This window comes from Choloepus didactylus, chromosome 5, assembly GCF_015220235.1.
Source record: "Choloepus didactylus isolate mChoDid1 chromosome 5, mChoDid1.pri, whole genome shotgun sequence".
Taxonomy (NCBI): Eukaryota; Metazoa; Chordata; class Mammalia; order Pilosa; family Megalonychidae; genus Choloepus; species Choloepus didactylus.
The window spans coordinates 72,011,071-72,027,798 of NC_051311.1; the positions used below are offsets into that span (position 1 = coordinate 72,011,071).

General features: G+C 35.3%; 1 protein-coding gene across 5 annotated transcripts in view; it reads right to left on the minus strand.

Moving 5' to 3' along the window:
* The window catches only part of CPED1 (cadherin like and PC-esterase domain containing 1), a 299,781-nt gene that overhangs the window by 53,080 nt on the left and 229,973 nt on the right, over positions 1 to 16,728 (minus strand). The gene's annotated exons all lie outside the window — the stretch shown is intronic.

Here is a 16,728-nt window from a genome sequence, read left to right on the forward strand (position 1 = left end):
AGATGAGAGACAGTTTGAAGATGGCTGTTGAAAGCAGACTCTTGCTCTGGAGAAGCTAAGAGACGACAAACACCCCAAGAGCAACTGAGAGTGACATTTTGAAGAGGAGCTGCGGCCTAGAGAAGAACGTCCTGAGAGAAAGCCATTTTGAAACCAGAACTTGGAGCAGATGCCAGCAACGTGCCTCCCCAGCTAACAAAGATTTTCTGGACACTGTTGGCATCCTCCAGTGAAGGTACCCAATTGTTGATGCACTACCTTTGACACCTTATGGCCTTAAGACTATAACTGTGTGACTAAATAAACCCCCTTTTAAAAGCAAATCCATTTCTGGTATTTTGCATCCTGGCAGCATTAGCAAACTAGAACATTCAACTTCAGAGAAATTAAGTTTCTGGATGCCATATGTTTATGATAATTATTGTAAAGTGAAAATCATGAAATATTGGGGCTTTGAGATTTTTACTCTAGTTTCTCCTGTGAAAATCAGTCAATATGCCTCACAATTTTGATCTTGAAACTTTTTTTAACTTTGGCAAGAAGATTGATTTCTTAAATCAATCTTTAAGAAGAATCTTTAAGAGAAGCAAAATTACACACCCTAAGGAGCATTAAACTCACGCTGAAGGTGCTAAAAATGGAAAAATTATCTTCATAAATAGAGCAGAACTCTAGGAGATGTTTAAATATGGCTAGTTATGTATTTGGATATGAGCTTTTGTTTCTCTCACAAAGTATCCATTTTTGTTTCCTTTTAAAATAACGTATTCATGAATTAGGGAGGAGACTGGAAAAATCTTAATTAATTTAACAAATATGGCCTGAGTACCTACTCTGTTATGAGTGTATTGCAATCTCCAAATCTCAGAATGAGTATCAGGTGCCAGCTAGAGGACAACCCAACTAACAGAATCTATTATATTTTTGTCAAGCTTCTCATGGGTAAAACTGGGGCTAATGATAACCATAATCATAATTGAAACAGCTATAACTTAGCATTGACTGCATGTCAGGCATCATATTAAATTATTTACACACATTTCTTATTTTTTTCTCACAAAACTATTCCCTTCATTTTAGAGATAAGAAAATGGAGATAAAGTTACCAAGAGATAGGACTTAAACGCAGGCCTATTTCACTTCAAAGCTCTGCACACCTCATTTCAACGCAGTGCTAACTTTCCTAAAGGCAGAGCAAATCATTGCTTTAAGGTCTGATTTCAAGTTTTCTGCGAAAGGTCCAATAACTTCTCCATCTTTTCTGATCCACCTCCACCCCCAACCCCAGCTAAAAGCTGGCTCCTGAAAGTCAACGTGCATCACTTTGTTTTACAGATACAGGCATCCTAGGCTGCGTTTCATTTCAATCCACAGTGTAAGCCCTGATTAGAAAGTTTTGTGATTCATCTTTGTTTCCAGGATTTAGCACAATCTGGGCTTGTGATAAGCATTCAACACTTGGTTCCCAATTGCAGATATTGTCAGTGTCTGGGATGGAAAGGAGGAAAAGGAGATGGATTAGGGGATGAGGCCCAACTCCGGGGCAGAAGCTGGTGGAACAGAGAAGGAAGACAACACAAAGTTAAACGTGACCTATGCAGTCAGTCCTGGATCTCTCAGAGTGTGGATTTGTGGGCCCACGGAATGATCTTAGATATAATTGTGGCTCTAAATTTTTTTGGTCTCTACAAAATCAGCATTGTCTACATAATCCCTATATGATCTAGTTTAGCTCAAGAATTGTATGTTGGTGGTTTTCCTTTTGGAGAAATTTCCAAATGGATTCCTTGTACAGATGCATCTTGTTTCAAAGGGACAAATTATTTTCTACGTTTACATTGTTTCTAAATTTAACAACTGCTTTCCTTGTATTATAGTCAGCCATAAAGTAGTAGCTTTAGTGTGATTCACAGCATTAGGGACTAAGACAAACATTTATAGAATGAATAGCTGAGTTGTAAATTAGGAATAAATAATTACAGCATATTCTATCTGAAATCACTATTTACCTACTCCCTTGATCCTAAAGTTGTATGTTTTTCAAGAAAAAATGAGAGGAATGCATATAACTTCATGTTAAGTGCAATTTGTATCTTCTATGAAGGCAACTGGAAATCTCTCTCAAAGTAAATGCAAATGTTTTTAATCCAGCAATTATACTGCTAACGTTATCCTACACATATGCTTTATAAGTACACAAGGTGTATGTACAAGAAAATTTATTGCAGCACTTCTTATAATCAGAAGAATCACAACACAACTGAAGTGTTGATCAAAAGAGAACTGGCTACTTTATATAAATAGAATAATATAGTAAATTTAAAAACTAGTTAAATTATAGTGCATTCATATAGTGAAATGTTATATAATTCCTAGAAAAGGATGCAAAGTGAAGATATGGAAAAATATGTAATTTATGTTATTAAGAGCAATAAAGCAAGTTGCAGGATATTATGTATACCATGATCTTATTTAAGTAAAAGAAGGAGTCAGAAATTATTATGCATTCTTGACTATGCCAAAATAAGTTTCGGAATAATATTCAAGAAACTCTGAGCAGTGGATCTCTTAGAAAATTAAAAATAGTAGGCCAAAGATGGGGAAAGAAAAATGAACTTCTATTTTACTTTATGTTTTTTAATATTTTGTCATTAGTATGAATTTTGTTTACATTTACATATTTAAAAATACAAAGTATTTGAGACTGCACAGAAAATCAGAGAAGAAAAATTGCCATTGGACTGCAAAGTAATTTATCACTGTCCTGTGTTCACACAGTCTTTCAGAGGAAACAACTAAAAAGGAGTCAAGTGAGAGTTCCAGGAAGAAGGATAAAATCTGAAACGTTCTGGAGTCGAGTGAAAACATGGTCATTCAAATTCAGAGTTGATAGTGTCCAGAGACCAAGATGGGAAGTGGGCAGAAATCAGTAAAATTAATTTGGAATCATAATTTTCATCCCTGGCTCATTCAAACGACAACTACTTCAAGATTGTGTCAATGAATTGAGTTTCTTTAATTATGTTCTGTTTAAAAATTCTTATTAGGTAAGTCCCTAAGCTCTATGTCCTTCTACAAAAACATACAAAGCATTTTATTAAGTAGCTGTCCTTTCAAAGAACAGTATGAAATTAGACATCTTTATTGAGGAATGAGGCATCTTGACCTTTATTTATAGTTTGTTCTATTTAAAATATTTGCAGTGTAGGAGGTTTATTTATATAATTGCCTTACTTTGAATTTTAAAGAAAATGTGGAGCTAGCTAAATTATACTATTTTGGGGAAAAGAGATCTCTGAAAACATTGTTTTAAAAGTGGATGAGTTTCAATGTTTGCTGTTACCTCGTTTTAGTGAAAGTTTACAAATAAGCTTTCAATTTTAATTGTTTTTTAAAAAAATGGAGCTTGATGTTGAGTAACAAAATAGTGTGCAGAGCTTTTGCTTGATTATTTATGTTTGGAGTTCATAGTCTTGCTTACAAGGCCTTAGAATCTATGTACACATTAGGGTGGTCACTGCCTAGACATCCCTGAAGATCAGGAAAGCGATTAAACTAGAGGAAGCGTTAGCAACAGACAAGATGGAATTTAACAAAGGATTATGAATACTGACTCTTCATATCATTTTTTTTTTTCTTGGTTGCTAGTGTATTAGAATAGCTGGAAGGAAAGAATTGAAATGGTGGAACTGTAACACATAGCATCCTTTGAAATTTTTTCTATAGCTACCTGTTAAATTGTGATTTGAAAGCTATTTGATTTTTGTATATACGTCATATTTCATAATAAGGAAATAACTGAAACTGTGGAACTGTAACCTATAATATTCTTTGAAATTTGCTCTCTAACTGCTTGTTAAATTGCACTTGGAAATTCATCATTTCTGTGTATATACGTTATATTCTACAATAAAAAATATAAAATAGTAGAGCAAAAAAAAAAAAAGAATCCATGTAATCATGAGCCAGCATATATGGTGATGCAATCATGTGCAGTTCTTCCCCTAAACAAATATCAGCTGAAAAATGACCATAAATTATACTATCAATGTATTTTAAGTTAGTCCCCAATGAACCCAGGAAAAAGGGAAATTGAAACAAATGATAAGCAGATGAATTAGTTCTACTCAATTACATTTATTAATGTGACATCAATATCTGGACTCCTTCTTTATATTTCTTATGCATTCCAAATCACTGAATTAACCTGGTTTACTTTTTTTTCAACCCAGATGGTCTCCAAATTAGCTAGGCTGGGGCCAGAGGATTCTGTTTGCTGGAGTTTATTCTGAAAGTCAACCTTATATTCTCAGTTTAGAAGTGCATGTGAGTCTGTGAGCTTTGTAGAATTTTGACTGGAAACATCAGTGAGAAGAGGCCTGTGAAATGACTAATACTTTCCTCTTCCGGTGAGCTAGAAACCCCAAGGAGAGCAGCCTTTCTTGTGGTCTTTCAGCACTTTGGGTTTTGCTTCCAGATGGACTCCAGAAGGGTAGATTTGTAAGCAAATAAAAAGAAATCACAAATTCATATACCTGGTTATCTGAAAAAGTTAAGTACTGTTTGATTAGTGAACAAGGAAGTATGAGGTTGGAAATGAATGTACTTTGGGTTCTCTCACACTTTGAAGAATCGGTATTAGTTTGGGAATTGACAAAACAATAACAACAACAACAATAAGAGGTTATTTCATGTTCCAAAGAAGCAAATCTATTATTTGTAGACTGAAGCAGAAATACTAGTGATTGGAGATAGGTAGGAGGCTACTGATACATTTTAAAAGACAATTTTTAATTAATTGATGTGTACTTACCAAAATGGTGACACCAAAGATAAATATTTGGCATATATTAAGTTGCAACAAGTCTGCTCAGGAGCTATTGATCACTCTTACTGAACATAACTGCTGTTATAAGTATTTTGGCATGGACTGCCGTACTTACAAATATTCCCTAATGAAACACAGGAGGTTGTGATCCTTAACAATGTAGCTTTGGTAGGGGATCTTCTGTCTCAGTGACACTAATAGAGTTGAAAATTTTAATAAAACAATTAGTTACACTAGTTTTGGGCACCATGAGGCATTTCTTGTCTAAATCAGTCTTGGTAACTGCTACAAAAAAAATACCTATACCGACACACACCTTCACATGTGCACACACACACGTGCATGCATACAATGATCCTTAGATTTATGGGATTTTATAAGCTTAAAGGGACCTTAAACATGTTTACAAACAAGTGTTACTTTTGTCTTGAGTCACAGTGGTACATTGCTTTCTTCTGTACACCCTTTCAGGTGTTGTGAGTCACTGAGGTTGTAAGAAAGTGTAAGAATGGCACAGTGCAAAGAGCATTTGGGATTACTGTATTAACTGTTAAAGACTCTAGCTAGCCATCTCATGACCTAACAGTCTTTCACAAAGTGTGTACCAACTCTTACTACATCAAGCCTTCCTAAGAATTTCATGAATATCTCAAAAACTATAAACAGACTCACTAGTGCATAAGAAATATAAAAAAAGAACATCTTCCCAAGGCATGCCTCTGCTTAGATGAATGCAGAACTACTTAAGGTCTATTAGTATATTCAGGTGGATCTGACCAGAAGCAAAAGGAATAGAAGCCCACTGTGCCAATTTGGCTATATTATGTCCCCTCAAAAGCCATATTCTGTAATGCAATCTTGTGGGGGCAGACATTAATCTTTTTGATTAGGGTTTTACCTCTTGATTGAATGTTACCATGGAGATTTGACCCCACGCATTCAGGGTAGGTCTTGATAAGTTTACTGGAGTTCTATAAAAGAGCTCACAAACAGAAGGAGCTCAGAGCACCTGAGTGGGACATTTTGGAGAGAAGCTAAGAGCTGACACTGATGCTGATGCTTTGAGATGCTAGCCCAGAGTTTGCTCCAGAGAAGCTAAGAGAGAATAAAATACCCCAAGAGCAGTTGAGAGAGACTTTTGGAGGATGCTTGGGAGTTGACAGAGATGTTCAGAGATGCTTGGAGTCGCAAACAAAAGGACATTTGGACATGCTAAGCTAAGTTTGCACAGGAGCTGAGAGAGGAGCTGAAACACAGCCCAGGATCAGCAGATGCCAGCCACGTGCCTTCCCAGCTAACAGTTTTTCTGGACACCATTGGCCATTATTCAGTGAAGACATATTGATGATGCCTTAGTCTGGACACTTTTATGGTGGTAGAACTGCAAATCTGTAACCAAATAAACACCCTTTATAAAAGCCAATCCATTTTGGTATTTTGCATAATGCCAGCATTAGCAAACTGGAAAACCCACTAAGTATTTGAAGAAATTATATTTCCAAAGAAACCACAAGCCTGGTTTGCAAAAGCCTTTGCTTGATTCCTAAAGCAAATGCAGGTCATTACCTCACTCTGTTAGAAAGTAGGATAGAAAAGCTGTGCAGCCCCAGTGAGGGCACACTCTCAGTCAACCAGTTCAGTATAATAAATAAGAAAGAACCTTCCAGAAAAGATAATGTTCAAAAGAATTATTCCAAAGGGAATGTCAGAGGTGACTAGCTGGATAACCAAATAACTTACATAGTATTATGCAGGGAGTCTTTGTAAATCTTGCCCAAATGAAATTGACAATTGCTGTAGACAAATGACCACTATGTTTTTGCCCCTTTTTCCTGAATGGGAGTTTTCTTGGAGGTCATTCTTCAAGGTGAGTATGGAGTAGGGGTGGCAGATAACATGGCTTTTTGTCTATAGGTCTCTGGGCCATAAGCAAAAACATTTGAAACCAGTACCTCAACAGGAAATAATGGACTTAGAAGTAGGTGGTTTCGGTTGGGGAGGGCAAGAATTCTATATAGAGTTGAAAGGTCATCTTGGGTAGGTAGCCAAAGCCAGAGGGGCAGGCTGTGGCAGAGTATGCACTATTCTTTTTCTTTTTAATAATAGAACTCTTGGAATTTTAGCTGGACACATGTCACTCAATTAGAAATCACATATCCCGACTTCCTTTGCAGGTAGGCGTAGCTGTGTGACCAAGTACTGGGTGATGGAAATCAGAAGAAGTAAAACTTCTGGTTACCCCCTTAAAAATGAAGTTACTTGCTCTTGGCTTCCCTTTCCTCCTTTCCTAATGGCTGGGAGATGGGCAACAAGGGGTGCAGACACCTTGGGGTAGAGGGGAAAGCCACATGTGGAAGTTAGCAGAGCTGACCAGCTAGCCCTAAACAACTCATCCTTGGATTGCCATGAGAAAAAAATTCTATCTTATTTAATTGTTATATTTTAGGACTCTTTGTTACAGCAGCTTATCCCATAACCTATTTAGCAAAATGTAGTGAGTAAAAGTTCATGGACTCTGAAGCCAGGAGACTCTAGGCTGAACCCAGGCTTTGCCACTTGGGAAGTCCTGGGAAGTTAATTATCCTCTCTGTACCTCCATTTCCTCATTGTAAAACTGGGATAAGAAGGGCACCTAACTTATAGGGATTAGATAAGATGATATATGTAAAATCCTTAGATGCCTAGCCCACCATTATTCCTATATGTGTTCTTGTTATTATTATTATCACTGTTATTTTTGAGTCAAAGTTTCCATTTAATACTTACACAGCTAAAATCTTATAATTTAAAAAGAAATATGTAAGATGTCTCCTTTTTAAAAACTCATGGGTGCCCATGAGTAAATTAAAATAATTTTGAATTTTACAATAATCCTTGAATTTTAATTTTGTTTTAAATTTTACTAAAAGGATTGTGGTCAGACTGCACTACTACTACTTAGGCCTTTAGTCAAAGTATTGGGACTTACTTAAACAAAATATTTTATCATATAAATAATGATATGAAGATAAATTAAATCTCAGTAATAAATGTATTAAATGCTTCTCTCTGTTCCAGCCATTTGCTAGGTCATTAACCAAAGTTACCATTATAAAAACATTTATAGCCAAATCACAACTATTGGGTGATCTATGTATCTGGGATAATATTCCTAGATAAAGCCCATGGTTTCCCTAGACTTGAACCCTAACTTTTTACATCTGAATAGGTTTTTTTCAACTTTACAAAAATAAAATTGTACAGATCATAGACTTAGATTTATTTTTCAAGTAGCAGTGATTAATATTTGCTAAACTATTAGTAATCTCATTGGGCCTGACATATAGAAGATTCTTATTAAATGCTAATTGTACGGATGGATGGGCAGAATTATGATGTGCAACTGAAGCATGAAACAGAGCCAAGAAGACTAGAAGCTGCAATACTAACTTTATTTATAGTATATTACTAGCTGAGCTCTCCAGCTATAACCATAAATGCATGGCATCTGAATGAGACTGCATACTAAGCACAGAGAGGTAGATAAAGGCCTCTTGGCCAGTTTACATGCATACTCCAAAGGCCCAGAAGTAAAAGCTTGCATTCCATCATCAATTCCAGTTAAATACTTGCACCAAGTGATATGTGAAATATGTTATCTTGGAAAACATCAATTACATTATATATCTTAAAGTTATCAATTCTCTCTCTTATTTACACTTTTAAAGTAATTATTTAGCACTAGTTTTCCTTAAGGATTACTTCCTAATCAACATACTGTACATCCACAGTTACACACAAAGCATGTTGAATGTAGCTAAATTTTATTTGGAAGGAAATGATGATACTTTCAAAACTGAACATGTAAGCTAACATGGCTGGGAGGTTAAAATTTAATATTAATTTTTAGCATGCACATATTGTAACAATGCAAAAATTAGACATCTAGGAGATAGAATTTTGTCTATGAACAGGACAGTTCTTTCTATGTATGGTCCCATATTTTTATCATGGTAATCAGAATTTTAAAAAGTGGCCTAGGAGTAGAGTAAAGGCAGCTTCTCTAGGATATTTATTAATTTCAAAGATTAAAATAATAACTTTGCAATGGAGAAACCCAGGAGACACCACTCTAACAAAATTATCAAGAGGACACAGCATCATTTCTACAATATTGTTGCCATGAATGTGCCACTTCATTCTAATCATGAGACTACATTGTACAATTCCTAAATGGAGGACATTCTACAAGATAACTGACCTGTACTCTTCAAAAGTATCAAGGTCGTGAAAGATAAGAAACTACTGAGAAACTGTCACAGATTTGAGGAGACTAAGGAGACATGACAACTAAATGCTATATGGTAACTTGGATCCTGGATCAGAAAAGGACATCTGTGGACAAACTTGTGAAATCCAACTAAGATATTTGATTAATTAAATGTAATTATACCAATGTAAATTTCTTAGTTATGATAAATGTATTTATGCCATTTGTTAATATTAGGGTATTTGGGAACTCTCTGTACTATAATGTGCAACTTTTCTGTAAATCTAATTTTTTTTTTAATTAAAATGTTAGTCTAGTGCAATTTTATAGTCATGTTTTAGAGCTTTCTTGGTGGGGCTGGAGGGGGGGTGGTGGGACATGGTATAAGAATGTTCCGACCATTAAAGGGACTTCTAACACAGCTTTGCCCAAGTTTAATCCACAGAATACTGTGCTCTGTCTAGTTATATCTTATTAGCATTCATGGGTATCCCATGGCATAATTAAAAATTGAGGCTCTTGTTGGAAGACAGGCCACAGGCTAAAGCAGAGGTAGAGTACAACTACTATATTTACAGACTAACTTTTCAGGAGACATCAGTCTCTGGAAAAATTGGCAAGAAGAGAAATGCCATTTATAGAGCACCTGATTTATGCCAAGCACCATACTAAAGCACTTCATTTGCACTACTAAATTGAATTCTTTAACTGTTTGAGGTAGACACTGTCCCCATTCAACAGATGAGGAAACTGAGGTTTGAAGAGTTGGAGTAAGATCTTCTGAAGCCACACAGCTTAACAAGCAGAGCAGCTAAAGTTTGAACACAGGTCTGTCCCATGTTCAAATCCATGCTTCATAGACTTCACAGACTGGAAAACAAAATAAAATAAAGCAAAACACACCATGCTAGGAAACAACCTTGTGTTCGTGAAACATTTACAGACTGATTAGTTTTCATCAAGAAAGAATCTTTGTTTTTGGCCACAGATGGCATCCCTAAACATAACCAGCTGTACTTTAACATGCTTAACATTTGGTCAAAAGTGGGACCAGGCAGGAGTGAGAAGGATTCAGGCTAAACCCATCCCTTCGGGCAGAAAAAAGCACCTTTCTAACTCATAGTGGGTCACTGAAATAATTTTTACTTTTGAGTAACAGCATGTTGAGGAATTACTTATTAATTAAAGACTTAAAATCAATTCCCATGGGAGATGAACAAATATTTACATATTATTGTCTATCATCAAAGAAAATGTTTGTTTTGATATTATTTGTAAAATCCTCATTACCTATTTGTCATGTGTTTTCAATTCCCCAAAGAAGTCTATAGTGTATGAAATGCATTCTTTTTTTTCCAATTGATTCCCTTATGGACATTTGTTCTGCGTCCATATGAGCCATCTACACTCCCTGGCCTCATGGAGTTTCAGTAGAGAAAACAGATATGTAAACACACAGTTGCCGTAGAAAGCACCGACTGCTTTAATGAAGATAGTTTCAGATAATGTTGGCATAAAGAAGCATGATCAACCCTGCTTTGCAAAGGAAATGCTTGAGTTGCAATTGAAGTATATGGGAATTCAGCAGGCAGATGGGGCTGATGGGCTTTCCAAGCAGAGGAAACAATAGAGGCAGGACCAAGGGGGCCAAGCAATTGATCTTCTCCAGTACCAGCGCCTGGAAAGTAGTGAGCATCCTTTATAACTGAAGATGAACTGGACTCTGGTTTATAAATCTTGAGTTTTTCTTCCCCATGACTATTATTAGATTGAGATTCACTCTTTAGTCATAAAATACACAATACAATCTGGAACAGATTGGAAATGGATCTTGTCTGGTTGTGTTTGGGGACTGTGTAAAGCATATGGTGTCATTTATGAGACTCTGAAGCAGTTTGTTCAGAACCCAACCCAGCCATATCGGTTCAGGCTTTGATATTGTCAGTCATCATAAGGCATGCCTAGTGAGGAATTGGCATTTTCCTGTGGAAAATATGCTATCTTCTTTGGATTGCAATGCAAAATTGAGGTTTGTCTACTTTAATGGAGGAATGTAAGACTCCAAGACCCCAGTTATAAGAGAAGGTGTCCCGGAGAAGTTTCAAGGTATAAGATTGTCATCTAGCTCATCTTAAATTCTCTATGGACTTTAAATTAGCTCATTATTTCCCGAACATGAGTGCTGTTGTGGAGATTTGATCATTACGGTTAAGTGGTTGTCACAATTCACTGTGTGGGATGAAACGACTCTTTCATCCAAAGCCAAGTCTGCTGAGTGTATCCTTATAACCTTAAGTCTGTAAGTCTCCTCAGCTTTAGGCTCAAAAGACTGCTGCCATAAGTCCACCCCTGGTTGCCTCTCTTCTCTGAGCAGAAATCACTGGGTCTTACCTGTTTTGCCACATGTCCATTGGACCTGCCGTCTGCCATTGCTTCTCAATAATCCACAACCACAGGGCATTTAATAGTGATCTTCAGAATGTCACTTCTCTGAATTAGTCAACAGCTGTTCTGGAATCCTGCTGTCTCCAATCAGATATGCTTGCCTAGCCTGGCAGAGCTGTGTTATAGCTAATAGTGCTTTGGACTCAGAGAACTGGCTCTGTTCTAGAACTCTGCATTTGTTACCCTACCCAGATCTGAAACTTTGTTTCTCCTCAGTACTTTATCTTTAAATGGTCAACTGTTTCTTAAGGCTCCATTGTGCTGGCTAACCTTGATAAGTCAAAACCAAAGTGGACATAGCAGTAGATACTATTAATTCCCACAGATTCCCCTACTTTACCCCAGGTATTCCTTTTAATTAATTGGAGCTGTGTATCTGACCAGATAATTAAACAGCTAAGGCTGATAATTGGAAAAAAAAAAGTTTCCAGGAGAAAAAATTGTTCAATAGGCTGGCCATTATTTTTATCATTCTCCATGGTATTTCATAAGGTTTCAATACCCTATTTTAATTGTACTCTAAGAAGTTTATTGAAATTAAAATGAAATAACAATTTATAGAAGGGTCATATGTTCCCCAAAGTGTGTTCCATGGAATATAGACTTTTGGGAAATTAGTAGTTTGTAAGTCAACCAAGGATAGAGTAGATCAATTAAACTAACTTTTGGCAAAATACTTTAAGTAGATTTTGCCTACTTTCACTATTAATAGTAAAGTGTTCTACCAACAAGTTTTTATCCTTTAATCAACCTTTTTATGTAAAAAACACTGGACAAAAATCACATGGGATCATTTGTTCTATGATGGGGTCATGAATGGAAAACTCATATGTGGCAGCAAAGAACAAAACGAAAGAAAAAACCACCAATTGTGGAAAAAATTGACATCCATCTATTATTTTTTTTTAAACATCACAAACAAAAGAAATATTTTGTGATGACAGACATCTGTCTGGCACAACTGAGAAATCATTCTGGGGAATAAATAAGTTCATGAATTAGTTGCAAATTTTCCTTTTTCAGTAAGTCACACATTATGCACATGATTGTAATCATGTGTTCTATGAATACATCCACTTCTTTCTTCATTTATAGCAATCTTTCCTTGTCAATAACAAAGTCATTATTCAGATTATAAATTAAGCTACTAAATTTAGTTTTTAAAATGGGATTCCTTTTCTGAAAAATATTAGTCAGATTCTATATGACACTTCTGATGCTGTGCATTATTATGCTCTTGAAATTGGTCACATACCATGGAATTCTCCTATGGAATTAGCATGAGTGCAGAGCACTGAAACAAGAGTCATTGAGGCCAGGGTGGCATAATGACAAGAGAATAGAAGGGTCTAGGCTTAACCTTTTTGTTAGTTCAATGGTTAAGGGATGAGACAACTGAAGTCAGACTGTGGATCCAAATTTCAGCTCCACCACTCACCATTTTTATGACTCTGAGCAAAGTAAAACTCTGTTGCTTCAGTTTCTTCTTCTGTGAAAACCTACATTATAGGTTTTTTGAGAGGATTAAATGAATAAACACATATTAGGTGCTCAATCCAAGTGGCTATGATTGGAATTGAATATCTAAAATGTGTCATTAGTCATATTATGTGCACGATACATCATTTCTATGTGTAAGATAGTATTAGTTCCATTAAATATAAATTCTAAACAAATAGGGCTTATAGAATTTAAGTAACTTATCTGGTGTATGGTCAGAATTTAGATACACAAGTCTGTATGATCCTAAAACCCATACTCATTTCCTTATATAATGCTGGAATTTAAAATAAAAATACTTGAGTTCTAATCTGCCTTTGAATCATGCAAGCTGTGTGACATGGGACAGGTGAATTACTTTCTCTGAGCTTCAGTTTCCTGGCATTTAAAAGGGGATACCAACATTCCTTGCCCACATACATCTTAGTGTTGTTTGTGTTGCTCAAATGATAAACTGTGAGAAGGCACTGTTCACCTGTATACAATGCAATTTTTCATTTTTATTCTTAGTGACCATAATTTTATCTGTTACTCAGCAACTGAATTATGAGGAATATAGAGGGTGGCAGGGATGAATTCAATATAAGAAATACCCATATAGTTGTAAGTTTCCTTTGAGTTAGCTCAAAAATTTCAGTTAATTTTTCAGGAAATTTTCTTGCACATAAAGGAGGAAAATTCATTTTTTTTATTTGCAACTAAGTATTGAAAACAAAGTATAAGAAATACCTAAGTTTTATTGTTAATTCTTTGGGATGCAAACAAAAGTAATTTATAATTTGCATTGAGGATGAAACATTCAAGCACTATTCTCACATTTTACAAATATTTTGGAATTATTCTAAATCTTAATAGGAAGTAGAAGATGATTCAATATTGTTAAGCAGTATTAGGTGATAAAAGCAGACTGTAGGTTAGACAAAACAATTATTGGTGAAATTATATCTTCCTAGATATATGTAAGAACATGTACCTAAAGATCTTCCCTTCATTAGTGGAATAGCAGAGAAAAAGTTATGTTTTACAAATGTGCTTTAAAAATTTATATATCAAATTGGTTTCAATAATTGAAAACATAAGGTAAGAATATTTCTATGTTTGAGAATTAAGAAATTGTTGTCAATCTTTTTGCTATTATTAATCTTAAATTCTTTTAAAAGAGCCCAATAAATCTTAGCTTATTAAATTCTCTGTAAGTTTAAATAGCACTATCTCTATAGTGAAATGATTCTTTTATAATGATTATAAAAATGACTGCAGTCATTCCCATATTAAGGAAATAAAATGCACCATGTGTAAAAGTAATTACAATATAATAAAAACAAAAAGTTTCAAAGGACTTATAAGAGAACTTCTATGTGTTCTTTCTAAAAAAAATAGAATGCAATTAGAAATCTGTGCTTTCTGAAGCTTTGCCCACCACCAGCAGCTCTTGACTACTTTCATACCAAAGGGAAAACTATCTGGAATTCTCTTCTGAGGTTTTAGAAAAGGTACTAATATAAAACAAATGTTCAATTTGTTTTCCTTTATAACCAAGAAAATTATTCATCATTCATTTATTCAGGGATCATTTGTTGTGAGCTCACCATGTGCAAGGAATAATACGGAGATAAATAAAATGATTTAATCCCAGTTTTCAAGAAACATAGTGGTAAAAGGGATGGAAACTTAAAGGACAAATAGGAAAAGAAGTGGGGATAATTGTCTCTAAGAAGAGGAAATAAATATGCAAAATCTAATAATTAAAGAGGTGGTATATTTTGAGAACATCAAGGATAGAGGTATGACTTAAGCTTAGGTTTTGTGGGAGGCAGGCACCAGATTATGAAGTGATATAAACTGTTCTAAGGGTTTTAGATTTAAAATCCCTCTTTATCCCCCACTTCTTTTACACTATAATATACATATGTTCATCACTGGAAAGTTGAAAAATAGAAATTTAGAAAAAAGAAAATGAAAAGTACAGGTAGCATTTTTAACTTCTTCACGTATCTATAAATATCTACTGTGTTTCACGTGTGTATTATACACATATTTATTACATGTGCATACATTTTACAAAAATGAATCAAACTGTTCACTCTTCTAACCATTAATTTTTCTACCCAGATAAAATACATGGATATGACTGAAGGATGTTAATGGTGATGGGAAGGGGTGGGATATAGCAAAAAAAAATCAGATTTGCATGTCGTAAAAATAGAGAAGCTAGGCCAGAGACACTGAATCAAGATTCAGGAAGGTGGTTTAGAGGCTATTATTCAGGGGAAAGATGATGACAGTTTGAATCAGGGTGGTGGGGAAGGGTAGGTGAGCAAGAAATGTGTAGGAGGATGTTGCCAGCAGTGAGGGAGAGGGAAAAAGATCTAGGATGACTTCTGGACATTTTTGGACAAATGAGAAGGGAGAGAGGGGATTGTTTGTTTATAAAGTGAGGTGGAGGAGTATTCAGTTCAGTTGTTGAACTTAACATACAGGAGAGATAAGCAGGTAGGCTAGCCAATGGACAATGGGGTAAAATGACTGAATAAATTTGAGAAGATGATGAAAATGGGGCTATTTGTGAAAGTTCTCAGTTTCTCAGAATCAGAGCAATGTTTCTATGAGAAGTCACACAAGCTCACTCTAGTGATGATTTCCAGTCTTTTTTGAATGATGCTATCCTATCATTGCTTCTTAAACTGTTTTTCCTTCTTGCTTAAAGCAATCCACTGGCTTGCCGCTGGGAATGGGCTTGTGTCTGAATTCCTTGGCATAAGAAACAAAGTCCCTCACCATAGAGATCAATTACTTTCACCAAGATGCCTTTCCCTGACTCTTTCCTTCACTGTTCTGCATACCAGCCACACAGATGTACTTGCTGTTCCTCCATGCTATCTCCTCTAACCAGAAGTCTTAGCATCTTTTGGAACCAAACTGGCTTGTTGTCTCGGGAGAATTCTTCTGGGATCCCAAAAATGCCCATTTCCCTTCTGAACCAAAAGAGTCTGTGCCCTTTGCTGCAACATCATAGCATATTTTAGCATTTAATATATGTTACACTGTCTTATAACTACTTGTCTATAGGTGTATCTCCTCTTCATGTTTCCTCAGAGACTGAGTTATACATACAATGTACAATTTAGATTTGCCAAAGATGAAGATAATACACAAAAAATAGCAACTGCTAAATAAATGTGCATTATAAGTCACTTTGGTTTTTGTTCAATATATAATTTATATTAAGCATACATTTTATCAATGCTAAGTATCAGTTCAATTCTTTTCCATTTTCTTGGCATGTCATGATATCCCCCTTAGAAAGAAGTAGACCAGAAAACCTGAAATTAGTGCTATTATAGAGAAGGATCAGTATCTCTTAATGATGTATAAATAAATGGAAAAGTTTCTTGTTCAAGTTTTTGTCAATGTGTCAGAGAACTGGGCTGACCATCTGATTTATATTTCTTAATTTAACATATGATGTAACTAACACCAGAGTTGATGAGGGTGTGGGGAAACAATGCTCAAATTGTTTATGGAAAGTAATTTGGCTGGGTGTATTAAAGTTTAAAATTCTCATTTATTTTCAACTATTAATTCCACTTCAAAAATCTTTACTACAGAAATAAGAGTTCAAGTATGTAAAGATTATGTAGAAGGATGACCATTGTAATAATACTTATGATAGCAAAACATAAGAAACAATCTGAATGTCTGTCAA